Source organism: Falco cherrug, chromosome 19, assembly GCF_023634085.1.
Source record: "Falco cherrug isolate bFalChe1 chromosome 19, bFalChe1.pri, whole genome shotgun sequence".
Classification (NCBI taxonomy): Eukaryota; Metazoa; Chordata; class Aves; order Falconiformes; family Falconidae; genus Falco; species Falco cherrug.
In genome coordinates this window covers 1,009,676-1,025,935 of record NC_073715.1, presented here as the reverse complement: position 1 = coordinate 1,025,935, position 16,260 = coordinate 1,009,676, and the positions used below count along the sequence as shown (strand labels likewise).

Genomic DNA, 16,260 nt, shown 5'->3' with positions numbered 1-16,260 from the left:
TGCTGCTTCTGTTATCCTGGTTTCTCGTCAGACAGGACGTTCCCATGTTTGGTGCAGCAAGATAACATTGTGGAAACGTCTCTTCTTGTTAAACAGGACGTTCTTAAGGCCACCACGATGGGTTCCTTCCTCTTGCTTACCTTGGTCGATCAGCAAATTCCCTTTAGTTACTTATTACAGTACCAGCCCAGGAGAGAGGGGAGGCTGCTGCAGCCCCCCCCGGCTCCGGCCAAGGAAGTGTGTTCCAGTGGGCACACGCGTGCCGAGCGGGCATGCCCGCCACACACACGTGTGCATGCAGGTAGGGTCAGCGCTGGGTTATGCGGTGTACACACCCGCACAGGCAGGCAGAGGCAGCCCCCAGCCCCTGGTGCCTGTAAGCCCGCCGCAGGGGGCTGTGCTTTTCCAGCGCCGGGTGGGCACCGGGGCCCGGGGGGCAGCGATCTCGCTCGGGCTCTCGGCAGCGGAGCTCGGCAGCAGCCCGGGCTGCGAGAGGGGGGCGGCTCGGGGGGCGCGGGGCCACCCGGGGCGGGGGGACACCCCTCCCGGCCGGCGGGCGGTCCGGCACCGGTGCCGCGGGCTGGAGCGACCCCGCCCGCCCCTCCGTCGGGGCCAGCCGGCGGCTGGAAGCCGGTGGCCGCCCCCCCGCCCCCCCGCGCCGCGGTGCGCTCGCTGCGGGGTGCGCCGGCGGGGCCGCTGTGCCCGGGCCGCAGAGCCCGCACGGCAGCCGGGGAGGGCTCCGCCGTCCCCCCCCCGCCCTGCCCGGGGGCGGCTGCGGGAGCGGCGCGGGCGAGCCGGGGGAGCTGCGGGTGACGGGCGCCCCCCGAGCGGCTGCGGAGGACGGGCACGACCGCGGCAGAGGCCGCGAGTGCGGCGTGAAGGTGCCGGTCAGCCGGAGCCGCCTCCCGCGGGGGGCCCGGGCTCGCTGCCGGGTCTCCGCGCGGTCGGGGCTGTCGCTGCCGAGGTTCGAGACGTTTCGCCGCCGCCCCTCGGCCCGACACGCTCCTGCGACGGCGGCGCTGGCCGTGCCCGGCTCGGGGCAGGCGTTGGCCAGCCGGAGAGCGGACCCCTTCTCCGGGAGAGGCCGGAGCGAGGCGGCGAGCGCCGGGGAGCGCGCAGGGAAGGGAGCGGGCAGCCCTGCGCAGGGGGCGAACGCGGGGGCTGCGCTGCGGCTCCGCACTCGCGGCTCCGCCTCAGCCGCCGGCAGCCCCCGCAGAGCCGCCCCCGGCCCCGCACCGCGCCGCGCCGCAGGCAGCCCCCCGGCGCCCCGGGAAGCGTTGCGGACCGACGGCTTGCACGTCGGTGGTCAGCAGAAGGCAGCTCTGCGCCTTAAGTGGCAGCGTAGAGGCAAGATGTGTCTGCAGCGAAGCAGCGGAGCGGGTCCGGAGGACAGCGCGTGTCGCAGGCGCTTGGCAGCACACGGCCTCGGGAGGGGGAACAGACGCCATGGGGCAAGCTGGGGCACAAGGTAAGCTCAAGGAGAACCAGTTGGTTAATGGGACCAAACAGAAATTACTTGAACTGTGCATGAACACTTGAGTGAAAGTAAAGACCGCTGTGCCTTTAAATGGGGACGAGGCTCGTAAGACCCAGTGAGGATTAAGTGTGACTAAAGGTCATCGTAAACGGTTTTTCCAGGGGTATAAAGTATTTTCCTGTCGCGAAGAGCTGTGCTAGCTTTGTGGGTTTGCCCCCCAGCTCCCGTCCCCGCAGACACGCGTAGCTGGTCCCTCGGCCGTGCGGGTGCTCGATCCGTTGCGCGGCGGGCGATGGGATCCGGCCGTTGGACGGCAGCATCGGGTCCCGAGGAGACGGTCGCTGCCAGCCCCGGCCGGGCTCGGCGCTCGGAGGGGCTGCGCGACGTCCCGGTGCGGCAGCGGCCCTTCCCGGGGCTCGCCCCCCGTCTGGGTGCGAGGGGGGTGGCGGCCCGGCGGGTGGCGGGCCTGCCGGGGTGGGAGATGCGGCTCCAGGTGCTTTGCCCGCCGGCCCGGACGGTGCTTTCGCCTCTCGTTACGCGTTCGGGGGAGGCAGGAGGGTCGCCGTTACCGTCAGCGAGCCCGTGCTGCCGCCGCTGCCCGGCGCCGGGGCTGTGTGGCATCCCGGGGTGGCGGGGAGCGGAGCGATGCGCCTCGTCCTTGCAGGGTGCTGAGCTGCCCTTCCCCGGGGCCAGGGCTCGCTGCCGCTTCCAGCTGCACAGGATTTGGTCCCGCAGCCTCAGGGTGAGGGCTGGATTTTCGCGAAACGAGGAGGAGCTGCTGGCACCTTCTGTACTGGCGGTCGGCTTGATTTCTTGCTGTGCTTTTCATAGATTTTTAATAGCCCGGTGGAGTACAAATTGTAAAGGAAACTTGATACGCAGAGTTTTAGAGTTTGAAGAGAGATTATTCACCCTGCAGCTGTCGTGAGGTTTCACCTCTCCTTCCTGGCAGGACTGATCTTCCAGTTAGAAGTGAAACAAGGTCAAACGGTTAAGAAAAAAGGTTTCCTTCTGTCAGGGCGAATCTAAATCAATCAAATTCCCGGGCACCAAAGTGTGCTGTGTAACAAATGTGAGTGCAAAGGTAAGCACGTAGCTACAGGTAGCAGAAGAGCATGTGCGAGAGAAGTTGTGGGTCTTCTCTCTAAGTTCTAACACCTTGCTCTTTGCGCTGTTCTGCAAATTTGCCTGGATTTTAAGTATGGACAGAAGAGGGAGAGAACGAACATATGCATTTGATTTACTTAATAGAAAATATCTTGGCAGAAAGACATGCTTGTGCTGTGTATTCTGTTAGAGTTTGGCTTTTTAAAATACTCATATGTTCTGTCTAATGAAAAGCTGGTAGTATCTCCCATTCACCTAAGAATATATGTTCAAACATAGCTTGAGGTATGCTGCTAATCCCGTTAAGAAAAATGTCTAGCTTAATATCAAACTAGCTAAAGTGCAGTCACTGGGGAATATCTCGGTGCTTGTAAACTTTAATTTAAAGAGTGCTATGAGGCTGGATTACCCGATAACCAGAACAATTGAAACAGCAGTATAAACCCTCTTTTTTGAAGGAAGACTGTAGGTCACTTTGAACAGCATAGAATCATAGAATCATTTAGGTTGGAAAAGTCCTTTAAGATCATTGAGTCCAGCCATTAACCCAACACTGCCAAGTCCATCACTAAACTGTGTCCCTGAGCACCACATCTACACCTCTTTGAAATGCCTCCAGGGGTGGTGAGGCCACCCTGAAGCTTCCCTGGGCAGCTGGTTCCAGGCCTTGACAACCCTTTCAGTGAAGAATTTTTTCCTAATGTCCAATCTAAACCTCCCCTGGGGCAGCCTGAGGCCTTTTCCTCTTGTCCTATCCCTTGTATCCTTGTTGGATCTGGTAGAAATGATCCCCAAATGGCAGTGTGTAAAGGATTAATTTAAATTCCAGATTCTGGTTGCCTGGCATTAGCAAAAATAAAGCTTTTGTGTTATTTCTTTTAACAGTTAAAAATTAGATGCAGGAAAAATAAAGAGAAACACTAAGTACAGATTCCCCCCCCATTTACCTTTTGGTAAGACAGAACTAATTTGCTCTCCTATCTGCTGTGCATCCTGGTGCTGAGCTAATCTTTTCTATGCCCTAGATTGTTATTAGCCTTGCTTGCTTATCACTGAAAGATTTACTTTCTAGGACTCCTTTTAATTCCATTTGGTCCTACACTGCCTTTTGTCTTAAATGTTATTTTTTTGTAGTGTCCTTTGAAAGATTCTTGGCCTTTTCTAACCTGGGACAAATTTATAGTAGCCTGGTCGAGTTTTCCTAATCGTTAATGATCTTCCCAGCAGGATATGTTCTTTGTCTTCTTCCTAACTTGATTCAGGACACATTCTGTTTTGAAGTGCCCTTACCCTTGAGCCATTGTGCTGGGATTTAGTGGATTGACCCAAACTCTAGTAGATTTTTCTTGAGGCTTTTCTGTGTCACTTTGCACAGCACTGGTAAGATACCTGCTGTCAAAGTGCCTGCATTTTAGTAATAACTCCTTGGCGTTGTTAAAGTAAGTATGTTTAAATTTTCCTTTGGCCGACTCATCTGTTTTGATTCCTTAAGTATTCAGATTTGTTCTGAGACAGGTCGAGGAAAGGAGCACTTGTTCTTTACAGAGGATGAAACAGCAGAAATAAATGTGTAAATAGGCATGACCATTAGGCCATCAGGGGTGTTTCTATGGGTATGCCTGCTATGCCCAGAATGGTGTAAGAACAGTAATGCGCTTTGCAGATTTGGCTGTATGACCATATCACTATGTTTAGAGGTGCAGGCATCAATAGATGCAAGTGTTTTCACAGAATTAAGAAAACCATCTTGTCCATGCAGTCCAGCCATAAATGATGCAGAGAACAACAAATAATAGAAAAAAAAATGTCTTTTCAGAGGCATATGAGTAAATAGAGTATTCTGTGCTGTCCTGTACACGCATGTGTGTACATGTATTCGTAGCCAGTGAGTTGTGGCTCCTAAGCCTGATTTAAAAACTGAATGAGTTCATTATAATCCCCTCCTCCCCCGCCCTCCCCCCCCCCCCCCAAAAAAAAAATAAAAATCTCTGAGGAATCAATCTAATCTGCCTTACTAAATGAACATGTGAAAGTGCTTACCAGGGATAAACCTGGGGACTCTACATATTTCTCTCTTTTTCCTCCAACAGAATGAAAACACCTTTGAGACAATAAAGGAGTTGGAAGAGGAGCCAGTGTGTCCCATTCAGTATTCTCTGTGTATCTGCGTGCACCGCTTCCCCTGTTTGGTTTCTGATCGAGACGGGAAGGACAGGGAGGGTGTAAGGACATTGCAACTCTCAGAGAGAAGATAGGCTTTTGTGCTGGCTTCAGGCAGTTCTGAGCTCTTTGGGGCTTAAATCTCCCCAGGATGGGTGTGATGTTGAGTTCGTCTACTCCAGGGCAAATGGAGAGGAGGAGGGGCGCCTGGAGGGAGGACCCAGGGCGCAGGGGACACCCTGAGCATCAGAAGTTGTTGGAACCAGTGATGACTAGAGCTGTGACCAGGGGGGACCTCTCAGATTTCTCTGCATGTGGTACCCCAGTTGCTGGGACGTACATGAAGCAGAGATTGTGCGGTGTGGTGGGAGGGTGACTTGGTTTGCAAAGGGGGAGCTCAGGCCAAGCCCCTGCAAGGCAGGTAGAACTGCAGATCCTCCCTGTGCTTCGTGTTCACCTTGCCTATGACAACGTGCCGCAGAGAAGCTGAGCACAGCCCTTTGCTGACGCCCAGCAGCTTGTGCTCCCTGCTGTGCCCCTCTGAAATATTTTGGTTGATCGTCATTTCATGGCGAGCTCTATTGTCCCCACAGCCAGGGCTACTGCAGCAGTAGCAAACCAGGGCTTCTAGTTCCTCCCCGACGCCTGCCTTCCTCCCCCTCTGCATCTCCCCAGCTCTCACAGAGGAGGGGTTGCCAGTGGTGCCTTCTCCAGGCAGGGCACATCTGCAGCTTCCATTGAATACCCTCCTTCCCTTTGAAAGCCCTGCCTCTTTCTGGCGGGTGGGGTTTGCTCATTTCCGTGAGCGCTTTTGCAGGTGGTGGTGACATGGGAAGGAAAGGGACATACAGTGCTGGAGGTAAAGAGCCGCTGCGCGTCTGGTTACACCGTGTTTGTACAGCTGAGGTGGGTACAAATCGGGGGTGGCTTTGCTGGAGAACTTTGCCAGGGCTATAACTGACCGCCTGTTTGGGAGTCCCAGAGCAGCACGTTCGGTAACAGGAGATCGCTGCGCTGCCTGCCCTTGCCGTTGCTGTTGCGCATGCGGCAGTAAACACCTCCTCTGCACAAAACTGAGTCCGGGTAGAGTCCATGGAGACAGTGTTGGTAAGAATCCCAGGTGCTGCAGAAAAGCAGTCTGAGGTCTCAGCTGAGCTGTACTGCTTCAGAAGGGAGATTAGCCATAGAGAGGTACGTGCTTTCTTTCTCAGAGAGGGGGAGGATGGTGTGGGATAGTCCTTTGCTCGGTGGTCCTGTGGGCATGTGCACTGGAGAGGAGCCATCACAGGCCACCTCTTCCTGAGCAAGCCACCACTGTGGGAGGCACCAAGATGCTCAGCAGAGGCAGTTTAGGAGCGACAGGGGTGATCTGTCCCGCTGCTTGGAGGTAATCCCCTCCATACAACCCTGAGATGCAACGTACCCAGCTAGAGGGAATCCCAGTAGAGGTGGACAAAAAGATGAACACGTGCAGGTATTGCTCCCCAGCAACATGCGAAAAAATTCATCAGCAGTACATATCCTGGCATGTATCCGTTCATATGGAAGGTGAAGATTTATAGTTTTTAGTGTAAGTGAAAAGTTGTTGGACAGTCTGTTTTGCCTTGGAACGAAACCATACAATTAAATTTCGCGAAGCAACCCGTGTTTCACATCCGTGGACAAGGTGAAATGCCATGTGCGTGAGAGCGTTTCTCATCAGTGCGGATCTTTGCTGTCTCTAAAGCAGTGCAGGCTGGGGCTGTGGGTGCTACTGGAGATATGCAGCCCGCCTGCACTGCAGGAAGGTCATTCTGGTCTGACTGTCAGCTGGAGCTGTATGTTGTACAATGTCGCGACGGAGGGAAGACACAGTCACTCAATATGAGTGATCAGCAGACTTTGTTTATTGTCCCTTACAGTCACCTTTTATGCCTTGTTATAATTAGCTCATACACATTACAAAAGTTAAGCTCATTATTGGTTAGTTGCCTAAATACCAAGCCCGCCCCTAGTTTCTCTTCTGTAGTTTTCTGTTCCCACCTGCAACATTCTTTTCCCACCGAAATCTTCCTGTTATTGTGTAACAAGGACAGCCAAAGACAGTGTATTTTGCTTTACTTCAGATAGGCTGAGAGCGATGTGCATTTTTGTCCAGCCAGCTGGACTATGTCTATGTGACCCTTTTCAGCTAGCCAGTTATCCACACAGTTGGGCATCCTTTTCCTTCCCTGAGAGAAGCCCAGAAAAACCTCAAGCATGTGGTGTAGCTGAGAGTTGCAACGGGTAAGAAACTAGGCAAGGGAGCTCTTTCTGACATCAAGGACCAAGTGGGTTGACAGTTTCCCCCCTTCTGGCTTGGCACTGGAGTTTCAAACCGTGGCACCGCATGCCCGGCGGCACCATTTTCTGTGTTGGCTGCCTGAGGCAATGGAACAGCTGAATTCAGAGGGATCCTGTGCGCAGGGCTATGAGGCCTCCTGCCGGGCCTCGCCCCCCTCTCACAGTGCAGCCAGGAGCTGCTCTCAGGTGAGCGTCCCCTGTGCCTGACGGTCGGCATGAGGAACAGAGTTGGCTGCTTTGGGAAGAGCCCTGCCAGAGCGGCCATGGCCCAGAGGAGGTGACTTCGACGGAGGGGACCTGCAGGCTGTGCTGGGCCGTGGCGGGAGGCCCACCTGATGCCACACAAGCTGGGGCTCCCAGCAGCTGAGCCCTGGTGGCACTGGCTGTCCTGTCCTCCTCTCCCTCTGAGGGTGACCTCCAACAGCAGCAGCTGCAGAGATGCTTGGCAGAACCTGAGCGCCTTTCCCACCGCGATGGTAAAGAGCCAGCCCTGCTGGGGCCGGGGGGGCTGTTGGGGACAGGCCGTGGGGCCGGGGGAGAGATTTCAGGGACGGACCGGGGGGTGGGGGGAAGGAGTCTCTAGCAGGCCTGGGGGGGCGGGGGGGGGATGGATTTAGTGACGGACCGAGGGGTCGGGGGAGGCCTGTAGGTAGTGAGAGGGGTGTTCCAGGGAGGGTTTTAGGGGCTGCCGGGGGGCAGGGGAACGATTTTAGGGACAGAGGGGAGGGGGGGCTGTGGGAAGGAGTGTAGGGCATGACCGGCAGGGGCTGGGGAGAAAGAGTGACGGGAGAAAGTGTGGGGTCGGGGGAAAGGAGTCTAGGAATGGCCGTGAGGGTCTGGGGGGAAGGGCTTTAGGGACAGGACGGGGGTGAGGGGAAGGATGTTAGGGCCAGGCTGGGGGCAAGTGGAATCACTGCAGGGCCCGACGGAGGGGGGTGGTTGGGGTGTTGAGGAAGGTTCTCAGGGTGGGATGGGGGTACAGGGGGAAGGTTGTGGGGGCAAAGGAGGGGGGTGGGGGAAGGACTGTAGAGATGGACTGCTGGGGTTGGGGGCACAGGGGAAATAGTTGGGGGACAGTCCGAGAGGCACGGGGGAGGATTTTAGAAATGAGCTGGGGTGCGGGGTGGGGGGTGGCTTGAGGGAAGAAATTGGGAATGGGATGGGGGCAATGGGGAGGCCCTTAGGCATGACTGGGGTGCTCGATGGAAGGATTTTAGGGACAGCCATGGTATGCAGGGGAAGGTTTTGATGGCACTGTATAGATAGCACTGTATATACCTTTCTGTCCAAGGAATCTGTTCAGGGAAGGTTGCTGGCTCAGCAACGGGACCAGATGTCTAAACTCCCCAGTTTCCAAGCTCTAATATCGTGTTTGGCTCTATGTGAAAGAAATCTAGGCACAAAGTTTAGCTAAGCTACCTCTCTAAAGTTGTTGGAAGTGATGAACAAAGGGATGACTGACCTGGGGAGTCAGCCTTGGGAAGGGCACGGAACAAAGAGCGGATGGGGAAAAGAACTTCATTCTCTCGAGTGATGCCCAAAAAAGCCTCTGAGCGGGGAAGTTCTGGCCACAAGAGGAGACAAGTCGGTAGAGTGTGCGTGTGTGATGCACTATGAGCGTGCAAGTACTCTGCTGTGTGTAATGTGTACCCTCGAGTAACTTGGTGAGCACTCCCCCGTGCTCCCAGCGCTGTCATAAAGAATGCCCGCCTTCTGAAACTTCACATCAAGTCTGAGAGGGTTTTTCACCGTGACCGCCTTTACGGGATCATTTTCTGGTGACCCAGGTGAGACTCTGCTGTTGAGCGTCGGTGGAGCTGTGAATCGCAGCAATTCCAGCCGGCAGTGAGGGACTCTTGGGGAAGACCTCTGATTCCCGGACCAACGACTCCAAAGCAACGTTCCCCCGGTAAGATGTCAGGCATTCCTGGTGGTCTGGGATACCTGCCCCTAAGCAGAGGCAAAAGCCCCGCTGGGTTGGGTTATTGAGGGCTCTCCTGCAAACAATGTGTCTGGTAAAATTTCTGCCTGGCATACTCAAGTATATTAATGGGGGGTGTGTGTGTGTGTGTGTGTCTAGTAGAGTGCGCTCGGAACATCTGAAAATACTTCTATACATGTGTATGATAAAATGTTCAGGACACTAAAAGGAAACGGGCCCTGGTCAGTGTACACGGCCGTGGTATTTTACAGCAGTCTCCACTGGGATGTGTTTTGGGACACTGGGAAGAATTAAGGGGTAGTTCTGAGGGAAATGTAACTAAAAGCACCCTAGTGCAATAGTGTACTCAGGGGTGGTCTCTGTAGAAACTGGGCGATGGGGGAAAATGGCAGTTTGCATTATTGTATGATGTTACCGCTGATGTTGTTTTGAAGGCAGGAAAGGAAAAGGGACAGAGTTTGATATGCTGATCTTTTTCCACTGTAAAGACCCGTTCTGAATGGCAAAACCAGCGTGGTATAAATTTACCTCCCTGAGATCCTTTCCTCTTGGCTTTGGGAAAGGATAAGAAGAGGTTGTTGAAAAGGGTCTGCTCTGCTTGTAGTATCAGACAGAGGTGTTTAAAATTGTAACGACTACAAGAAAGAAGGAGGTTTAGAGACAATGGTTTAGAGTTAATGGTTGGAGCCCAGCAGAGACGGGGAGAGAGTTCTGATGCTGATATTAGTGATGTGAGCAGGGTAAGAGAAAGTGGTGGCAGGCGAGCTGACGAGGCTGGTGGCAGGGAAAGTGGCTGTGAAGAGGGAGAGCGATTTAGTGGGGCAGAAGGTTTTAGCCCAGCCGCAGGGTGGGAGCGGGCCAGACCAGGGGAAGTGATACAGGCTCCCCTGCGCCAGGCTGTGGGAAATGAAGGACCCGTTACGGTGACGGTCCCGTTTTCAAGAACAGAGTTGAAGCATTGCAAAGCAACCGCAGGAAATTACCGAGACGACCCTGAGAAGGCGGCTGGTGTTTTTGAAATAATGGTGGTTAAAACACAGGATGATCCAGAGTGTAAGGATATAGCGGCAGTACTGCAGGTTTTATTTGATAGTAGTGAGAAGGAGATGATTTGTCAAGCCGCTAGAATACATGTGGAAGCTGAGGTTAAAACAGGAACTGTGGAGCATCATTTCCCCTCTGTTGGTCCAAACTGGGACCTGCATGTTAACGGACCCAGGCAGCTTTGGACTCGGTATCAGAAAGGGATTCTATTTGGCATTCAAAATGCTGTGGCTAAGGCAATAACCATGTCCGAATGGTACGAGGCTAGGCACGATAGCCAAGAGCCCCCCCCAGATCTGCAGAACAGAATGAAGGAGGTAGCCCGCAACTCTACAAGTGCTGACCCTGAATCTTAAGAGGGATGAGATCAATCGGCCCCTCTATTGGTGGGCCAATCCTGGGATGGTATTAGAAGAAAGTTACAGAAGTTACAAGGAAGTGATTGCTCAAGGTAGGGGAAAGCTGTTGGACGTTGCTTGCATTGCAGATCGTCATAGAGAGAGTCGAAAGGGAAGAGTAAATTGTAGCTTGTTGGCGGTATCAGAGTAAAATGGTAGGGTGAGGGCAAGGTCCTGAGGACAGGGCAGAGCCCCCAGAGGGGGGACTGCGGCCCAGCCCTCGGTTGGGTGATAATCAGTGTGCACAGTGCAAAAGGGATGGGCGTTCAGAAGAAGACCGTCTGCTTAAGGATTGGAGCCCCTCTGCCCCCTTGCTCCCAGTAAGCGAGGAATGAGGGGGAGCGGAGGAGTCTCTCCCCAGAGCAGCCTCTGGTTAAAGTGGAGCTGGGAAGTGAAGAAGTTGAGCTTTGGGTAGATCCTGGGGCTACTTCCTCTGTTCAGAAGACTTTAGAGGGGAACTAAGCAGTGAGGATATAAGCATTGCTGGTATGGCAGGGACCCATGAAACTTGGCCATTTTTGAAACTCTTAGCAATGAAGCTGGGAAAACAGTGGGTTCCTCATCAGTTTTTATATTAGCCAAATCTTCCAAAAGCATTGTTTGGGGAGAGATCTACTCCAAAAAATTGGAAGCAGAAATCTGATTTTAAAACGAGGAAATAGAAATCTGAATTCCAGAAACTTTTTGTGTCGAGAGGCAGCAGCTTTGTTATTACAGGCTATGCTGCCTTGAAAGGAGAAAGATACACCCGGAGGTCAGAGATGCTGTGATTCCTATTGTACGAGCCGGAGAGGTTCCTGGAAAATCCCACAGGTCAAAACCTGTAAGGACTGACTTAAAGCCTGGATCATCCCCGCTGAGAATGAAACAGTGTTGCCCGAAGCTGGAAGCTAGGAATGGGTCGGTAGCAATAATTCAGAAATTCTTGAAGTACAGCCTGCTGGTGGGGTGTGTATCGAAATCCAACACCCCTGTGTTGCCAGTGAAAAAGGCCAAGGGTCAAGATTGCCGATCGGTGCAGGATTTAAGAGCAACAGATCACATACCTCAAGGTATTTATCCTGCAGTAGCACATCCATAAAGATATGAAACCACCCTTACAGGGGAACAGGGATGGTGTATAGGTTTTGATGTGAAGGATGCCTTTTTCTGTGTTCCCCTGGGCACTGACAGTCAGAAGCCTTTTGCTTTTCAATGCGCAAACCCAGAAAGAGGAAGGAAAATGCAATACACTTAGGCGGTTGTACCACAAAGCTTTCAAAATATCCTGACAATCTTTGGGAATCAGTTGGCAAAGCAGTTTGACATTTGGAGAACAGAAAATGATCAGGGAAGAGTTCTGCGATCATAGGATGATATTCTGGTTGCAGCAGGGACTTGGGAGCTGTGTCTTTCCCTGACGATAAGCCTTCTAAATGTCTTGGGAATTAGTGGATATGGAATATGGAATTATCCAGGAGTCACTTCCACGTTTGGTGTTTGAAGTGCTGGAAGGCCAGAGACAGTTGGGATCCCAACAGAAGGAGGCTATTCGCTGCCTCGCGGAGCCTCAGACTCTCAAGGAACTACGAGGATTTCTCGGGGTGGTCGGATGGTGTCGGCTTTGGGGAGGCAATTGTGTTTTATTTGTGAAAGCTCAGTACGAGCTACTGAAAACCTCCTGCCATGGGTCTATTGGCGGGACAGAGGAGGGTAAAGCCACTTTCAAGCATCTGAAAAAAAGTGAGCTCTGGTGGAGGCCCCCACATGGGGATTACCTGATGTGACAAAGACCTGTGCACTTCTTAAGCGTGAGGGAAAAGGTATTGCCTTTGGAGTTCTGGCACATTGTTTAGGGCCTCAGGGGCGGGCTGTAGCTTACTCCTGCAAAGAGCTGGATGGGGTGAGCTCAGGATGGCCTGGATGCCTTAAAGCAGGAGCAGCACCTGTGCTACTGATGCAGGAGGCCCCTAAGTTCCCCATGGGGCAGAAGGTGACCGTCCATGTACCACCCGTGGTCGTCACGGCACTAGAAGAAAAAGGAGGACATTGGTTGGCCCCTAGGATAATGTTAAACTATCAAGTGTCATGTGGGGAGGGGGTCCTCCCATTTTGGGGTGGGGGGTCTGTTTTTTGGGCTCCGTTTCCTTGACAGTGCAGATCTGAGGGCTGCCCTGCTGCTAAGGACTTCCATCGAGGGGGAGCTTCTGCGTGATAACTGAGAATGACCTGCTGGAGGGTCCCCTTGGGGGGATCCTGATGTCCCAGGAGTGCTCTGTGGAGGGTCCTTCTGCTTCCAAAATGTCCCCAATGTCACTAGGGTGTCCCTGGGGGGGTCCTAATGTCCCCGGGAGTGTCCCTGGTGTCCCAGGGATGTCTCCAGAGATGTCCTAGTGTTCTCAGGTGGCCCTATAGGCATTCGGGTGTCCCAGTGTGTCCTGTGGGGGTCCTGGTGTCCCAGGGGGAGTTCCTAATGCCCCTGCAGTTTCCCTGGATGCAGGTCGTGTGTTTCCAGGGGGGTCCTGAATGTCGCTGGGGTGGTCCTGGTATCCCCAGGCCATTCTAGATGTCCCAGTGGTGTGTCAGTGGGTCCTTGTGTATCACAATGTGTCCCTGGTGGGGGTCATTAATGTCACAGCGGTGTCCCTGGAGGCATCCTGATGTCCCCAGTCCATTCTAGATGTCCCAGTGGTGTCTGTCAGTGGGTGCATGTGACCTAATATGTCCTTCTGGGAGTCCTTAGCGCTCTAGTGGTTAAGGTTCTAGGGATGTCCCTGATGTCCTAATGGTGTCTTGGGCGGGGTGGTGGTGGTGGTGTCCTGGTGTCCCAGTGTGTCCCTGGGGCGTTGTGGGGTGTCCCTGGGGGTGGTCCTGGTGTCCCCAGGGAGGTGAGTGGGTAGGCTGTTATGTCCCGGGGCAGGGTTCCTGGGGAATTCCTAATGTCACGGGGGTGTCCCTGGAGGGGTCCTGATGTCCTAAAGGCTATTCTAATGATGTCCCAGTGGTGTCTCCCAGGATGTCCTTGTGTTGCAAGGTGTCCCTGTGGGGGTCCTTAATGTCCTTGTGGTGTCACTGGGGCAGTCGTGGTGTCCCTGATGTCCCAGGGATGTCCCCAGGTTTGTCCTTGTGTTCCCAGTATGTCCCTTGTGCACTTCTGGTCCTGTGGGGGTCCTGGTGTCCCGGGAGGAGTCCTTAATGCCCCTACATTGTCCCTGGGGTAGGGCTGTGTTAAAGGGGGATCCTTAATGTCCCAGTGCTGTCCCTGGAGGGGTCCTGGTGTCCCCGGGGAAGGTGAGGGGGTGGTCCCTGATGTCCCAGGGGGCATCCCTGGGAAATTCCTAATGTCACAGTGGTGTCCCTGGAGGGGTCCAGATATTACCAGGCCATTCTATATATCGCCGTGGTGTCTCCCCGTGTGTTCTTGTGTCCCAGTGTGTCCCGGTGGGTGTCTTTAATGTCCCAGTGACATCCCTTTGGGAGTCCTGGTGTCCCCCCGGAAGTCCCTAACATCATAATATTGTCCCTGCCTGTGTGCTGGTGTCCCCAGTGTGTCACTGCAGAGTTCCTGTTTCCCTGGGGATGTCCTCGGTGACCACAACCTCTCCTGCCTGATCTCTGCCTGCCCTCACCCTCGCTGCACTCTGCGACTGAGACCTGCAGCCGCTGAAAAGCTCACCCTCACCCAGCCCGACGGCCAAGGCCGAGAAAGGTGGAGCGCTGCTGCTCCTCCCGCGGAGGATTCACAGCAGGCCTCTCTCAGGGAGTCCCTCAGCAGCTCTCCTGCTCTTGCTTCGTGGTCAACCAGGGGCGAAAGGGTGCCCAGATCTAGTCTGAGAAAGCTTTTGGCACGTGATAGAGTTTTGCTCTTCCCTGTGGTCAGCCTTTGCGTCGTTTTCCTGGGCAGGGGGTCCTGGTCACAGGACTCGGGACCTTTGCTACGGTCCAAGAGCGATTCCAAGGTGAGGAAGAGGTGTACGCGGTTTGAAGACCTGTCTCCCAGCTGGACATTGGTGAGTTATCTCTGCGGGAGCTCGCGTTCCTCACAGAGGTTATTCCTGGTGAGAAGACAACGGCCGCCCTCCACTTTCCCGTGCCCTGTTTGGGGCTGGGGTGCATGCTCTCTGCCTTTCAGAAAGGGTGCAGAGAAATGAGGACTTCAGAATTTCTCTGGAGAGAATTCCCTCCAAAGTTAGGCGGACAGCTTGAGCTCCTCCCAAAATAACCACTCCCCAAGAGCCGTTTCCGTAAACGACCTTTTCTCTGGCATTTTGTTTCTAATTTTACATAGAAATTCAGCCCGCTCTGCCAGTGACGATGTTCCTCCTGCTTGCAGAGGATGTCAAGAACGAGCCGCTGAACCACAGGTGGCTGTCACGAGCCACTTCCTTCCCATGGCACGTGGTGCAGAGCTGTGTGCAAGAGACCATACTCTTGCACTCTTTCCAACTGAGGAACAGGCAGCGCCTCGCCTTCACCTTCAAGGACATTGGCGTTCTGTCCTTCACCGACAATGTCCTGTGCATGCAGTTCTATTGCGACTGCGTCACAGGGCTGGAGAGCAAGGCCAGCTGGATTGCGCTGCTCAGCACTGCGAGCTGCTCAGGCTTTGAGGGTGATGCAGTGACTTTGGGAAGCCTCTTGAAGGGTGAGCAACCCGATGGTCGTTGGGCAGCCTGCACGTGGCAGGCCAGTCCGACACCTTTCCACGTGCTCGCCCACGCTGAATTCTCCATTGGAAAAGAAGTTTTATTCTGAGCTTCTGAGTTCTTGCCCTACAGAAAGGCTGGCAGTGTTACTGCGCAGTCTCAGTGTTTGCTGTGCAGCTTCTGCGGAGCAGAGCAAGGGCTCCTGTTCACGGCGGAAGATTTGGAGGAGGGGTTTGGAAAAGTGGCTTCCTTTTGGAGCAGGAGACAGGTCTGCTTCCTTTGGGAGCCAAGAGCAAAGTGCCTTGGAAACCTTCTAGCAGCTCTGTGTCACTTTACAGAGGCTGAGGATGCCCGGTGCAGCTGTCTCCGGTGGAGCGACCAGCACTCGGGGGATGCAGGCTGCTCCTGCCCACGCCTTCCCCAGGTGAGTGCGTTTCCTCTGCAGCCCTCGACTGACCGAGCGGGCGGATTCCCAGCTCCTGATCAGGAGTGTGCCTTGCCGGGGCTTGGCGTTGCACGTTGAGTCTGGGAGGGGGCCTGACCTGAAGGGGCTGGTTTCTGGTTAACTTACGATGAGTTGGGGTTACACGTGTGTTCTCCTGGAGTGGCCGGGCAGCGTCACTGCGTTTCTCATGCCCAGCCTGCCCGTCACTCCCGTCAGAGAGAGCCAGCTGCACACAGGGAGGGCTTTAAGCTACGCCGCCTGGTGTTGGGGGGAGATAGATTGCTAATAAAACCCATGCATGGCTGCATGGCCACGAGGAAGAGGGGTGCCGTGCCTCACACGAGAGTTGTGAGGATTAGTGCTGGGAAGCTGCAGAGGGTAGGGGTCACCCTTCAAGCCTGTGTCATCGTTTCCTGCCCAGGTTTCGCTTTACGGTGGTCAGCAGAGCAGTGGCCAAGGCTTTGTCCGCCTGGGCCAAGAAGGCTGCAGCAAAGTCCAGGCTCAGACAAGGTGTGGGAACAGGTCTCCGCTGCCCAGCTGAGGCCCTGCCCCGCGCTGGGTGACCACAGCTCCGTCAAAAGGCACTCCCCAGGGGGCTGCTCTGCTGAGTTTCCTCCTTTGCCAGGTGCAGAGGCGCATCCTGGCAAGCTGCTGCAGAGACGGAGGAAGCTTTCCCTTGCTGCACTGCCAAGTCAGGGGCCAGGCACAAGACAGAAAGACTTGGGCAAGAAGACATCTGA

The 16,260-nt window shown here is 54.5% G+C and overlaps 2 long non-coding RNA genes across 2 annotated transcripts; both read left to right on the top strand.

The window, feature by feature from the left end:
* The first annotated feature begins 1,364 nt into the window (after positions 1-1,364).
* LOC129734283 (uncharacterized) lies at positions 1,365-4,715 on the top strand. Its single transcript, XR_008729946.1, has 2 exons — positions 1,365-1,468; positions 4,675-4,715. It is a non-coding gene; the product is annotated as an uncharacterized LOC129734283 (long non-coding RNA).
* Positions 4,716-15,309: 10,594 nt separating this feature from the next.
* On the top strand, positions 15,310-16,260 carry LOC129734349 (uncharacterized). The gene is made up of 3 exons (XR_008729965.1): positions 15,310-15,499; positions 15,942-16,030; positions 16,146-16,260. It is a non-coding gene; the product is annotated as an uncharacterized LOC129734349 (long non-coding RNA).